Consider the following 3,741-nt stretch of genomic DNA (forward strand, 5'->3'; position numbering starts at 1 on the left):
AGATACCAGCTTTCTAGGTGACGCACACCTAGACATGTCTAGGAAGAGGGAATCACAATTGAGAAAATGCCTCCTTAAGATTGGCCTGTAATAAAAAAAAAAAAAAAAAGCTGGGCGTGGTGGCACACACCTTTAATCCCAGCACTTGGGAGGCAGAGGCAGGTGGATTTCTGACCAGGACAGCCAGGGCTACACAGAGAAACCCTGTCTCGTAATCAAGTCTGTGGGGTATTGTCTCCATTAACAACTGATGTGGAATGAATGGTCGGTCGCTGTGGGTGTCCCACCCCTGGGCAGGCAGTTCCTGGTGTTCAAGGGAGCAGGCTGTGCAAACCATGTGAGCCTTAAACAGAATAGCACTCCTCCATAACTTCTGCTTCGGTTCCTGCCTCCAGGTTCCTGCCCTGATCTTCCTCAGTGCTACAATGTAACCTGGGAGTTGTGAGGTGAAAGAAATCCTTTCCTCCCCAAGGTGTTTTTGAGTCAGGTTGTTTCAGCACAGCCATAGAAACCCTAACTAAACAATTGACCGCCTAGAAAAATCATGGCCTCCCTCTCTGGATGCTCCTGATCAGGAAAGACAGCTTTGAATGAGAAGGAGCATTTCCCACACGGAACCCTGTGCTTCTCTTTCCCGCAAAAGATCCAGACTGCTTATATGTCCATTGCCTTGAAGAGGTAAAGAACACCTGAAATTAGGTGAGACGACTGTCTTCTGCTGAGGGAGTTCTGGGCTTGTTTCTCTGACTTTGTAACTGTGCCAAAAATACCAAAGCAGTGGCTCTCAACCTAATGCTGCAACCCTTTAATACAGGTCCTCATGCTGTGGTGACCCCCCAGACATAAAATTAAAAAAAAAAAGTAAGAAACCAATATCATTTTATCTATGTGTTTCTTTGCTTTCCTTTAGGAAACTGTAAGATTTGAGAATTTATATAAATACCAATATTTCACAATAATATGATACCCAGCTTTTCTAAAACTTAAAAAACTGAAATAGGAGAACATATAAAATGTAAAATTGTATTTTTTATTAATATGTGCTTTAAAAGTTTATTGAAATAGAGATTTTTTTTAGGAAACATATTCTTACTGTGTTTGCTGAAAATCTTGGTTAGTAAAAACATCTATTATGATTTAATGAGTTTTTTATTTTGGTCACAAATGGATATTTTTAGGCTGTGCCTTCATTAGGTTCCATTGGAACATCTCTGTGATAATTTGTTTGAGACCCTTGCACAAGGCAGAAAATGTAATATTGGTGGCTTGTGAAGTTTTTGGATTGTTGATATGTGTGGGGACTGAACCCAAGCAGCCTAAACTAACTTGCTTAATGTTTGTAGTCTCACCTTCTCTGTATCTTAGAATCATCTGCAGAGCTTCAGGGAACACATGCTTGAACCCAAAAGGTAGAAACTTCGTTTAAATTGGCTATAGAAGGGAACAAGCGAGAAATGAGTATTTAAAATCCCTCTGAGTGAGTTTTAATGGTCACAGTTCCTAACTATTGATATATAATCAGATCGCATGGACATAGGTATCCATACAATCCAATACTGTAACTAGACAAACCTTGCAATTGTTCTTTTTCTTGGAGTACTAAAAAGTGGCTTAATCTCTGGTTCCCCAATGGCTAAGTTTCTTCTGCCTTTCCTTTGGCAAAGCTAGCATATGCCATTCTTCTGAGAATAAATACAAAAGTCTAAATTATTGATGAGTATCTGGGTGAGGGGATTAAGGAGTAGGGAAAGCAGAGCTGTCCCTGACAAGGTTGGAACAATAAAAGAGAGCCCATGCGCTTTTGATTCCAAATCTAGCAAAGCATGCTGCTGATCCAGTGACATCCATCATGTCGGCCCCACTCCCAAACTTATTGTTGTCTTGTCTTTAGTGAAGTGCAAGTAAGTAGCCCATATACTGTGTTATTTATTTGTTTATAGGTTAATTGTTCAGAATATTGATCTCCTGGGCTCATTTTTCCGTTCCTTCTCAAATACCCTTTCATGTCAACAAACATAAAATAGGGCAGCTTCTCCTCCACCACAGGGACCCCTTAAATGATGCAGACTCTTTCTCTTTGATACCTATTAAAAATCATTCTCTCAAGAAAGTAAAATTTATTATGAACATTGTGACCACGTTAGAAGCTATTCCTTTTTTATGCCCCGATTTTTGGGAGCAAAGAATCCAATTAGACCATAACAAATATTGACCACTTGTAAATTCAGTTAAGATTGCCACTTACATATGTATAAAAACATGTTTAAGTTGAAATGATGTTTCATAAATTTAAATTTAAAAGTTGGGGTACTGGGGGAGATGGCTCAGTGGGCAGGGTTGATTGCTACTCAGTCATGAGGGCCTGAGTTCAAAACTCCAGTACCTATGTGAAGATCCAGCTGTGGTCATTTACTTCCCTAATTCTACTGTAACGTAAGTGTGGAGACAGGAGGATTGCTGGGGCCTGTTTAGTACTAGACTAAGTCCAGGTTCACTGGGAGACACTTTCTCAAAGGAATAGGGTGGAGAGGGATGGAGAATACCCAGCAACATCTTCTGGCATTCTTTCATCTCCATGGCTGCTTTTCCTTCCCTATGTGTGCACCATATACATACTTACTACACACATGTATACACATGACACATATGGGGAATTAAAAAATATGTAATGAAGAATGAACTGATAGCTGTTGTAAACCTCTAAATCTTCTTGAAAAGCTATTAAAAGAAAACCTAAAAGCCTACTGTAGCCAGACAATCATAAGGAAAACAGGATGGAGTCTTTTAGAAACTAAAGTAAAATTGCTGTAGCAACTTTAAAGTACCGCTGCTGGAGCAACCGTACTATGTGTATATCCAAAGGAAATGGAATCGATATTATCAGAAAGATAGCTATATGCCTATAGTTATATAGCATTATTCACTATAGCCAGGAAATGGTATCTATCCATCTAAATGTCCATCGGTAGGTGAGTTCATGGGTAAAAGTAGTATTTAATCATAATGGAACAGTACTCGGTTGTGAAAGGTTAGAAAATGAAAAAGCAGAGCCATGGCAGATGTCAGAAGGTAACATACTACATCACTAGTACCTCCTTCAGGGACAGAGCTGGAACTGCTGGCGAGCAGCTTCTCTTTGAGGTGGTAATGGCAGAGAGGTACTGGATTCTCAGCAGTGAACAGACAGAATCGTATTTAAAAAAAGGAAGTCAGAAGTTCGGAAGTGAACAAAGGAAGAGAAAGATGGTCTCAGTAGGCTGATAGTCTAGTTGCAGCAAGGCAGGGTAAGGCAAGAGAAAGGAGAGCTTGTGACCTCAGCTGTGAGCACATAGAACCTCTTTAAAAAAAAAGCAAAGGAATACAAGAAAATCCCAAGTTCTAGAGAGCAGAAAAAGGGAGTCATAGTCTGGGAGAGGGTAGAGGCTGAAACAAATATAAAAAGAGTAGAGACTCAGAAAAGTCCATCTCATTGTTTCAGTGTTGAATAGAATGGCAGTCTAAGCAGACATGGGTACTGGAGTCTAGGTAGTATACTGGCACCGAAAAAGGTCTGTGTATTTGGCTTCAGTGCCGTGGTAGGAAGCCATTTAGAGGTTTTTAGCTGTGTCTGGGGCACTGCAAGTAAAAAGTACCCGCATTTTCATGTCCCCAGTCCTCACAGCAAGGGTGATTCACTCATCCAGTTAGTGCTGGCTGGGAGAGCTGGTCTACCTGCAGGGGAAATACTTTGAGGCAGAGATG

The 3,741-nt window shown here is 40.5% G+C and overlaps 1 long non-coding RNA gene across 1 annotated transcript; it reads right to left on the bottom strand.

The window, feature by feature from the left end:
* Window positions 1-1,130: 1,130 nt before the first annotated feature.
* LOC116081168 lies at window positions 1,131-3,247 on the bottom strand. Its single transcript, XR_004114729.1, has 2 exons — window positions 3,093-3,247; window positions 1,131-1,431 (listed from the first exon to the last, which is right to left on the bottom strand). It is a non-coding gene; the product is annotated as an uncharacterized LOC116081168 (long non-coding RNA).
* Window positions 3,248-3,741: the final 494 nt, after the last annotated feature.

Source organism: Mastomys coucha, unplaced genomic scaffold, assembly GCF_008632895.1.
Source record: "Mastomys coucha isolate ucsf_1 unplaced genomic scaffold, UCSF_Mcou_1 pScaffold6, whole genome shotgun sequence".
Lineage (NCBI taxonomy): Eukaryota > Metazoa > Chordata > Mammalia > Rodentia > Muridae > Mastomys > Mastomys coucha.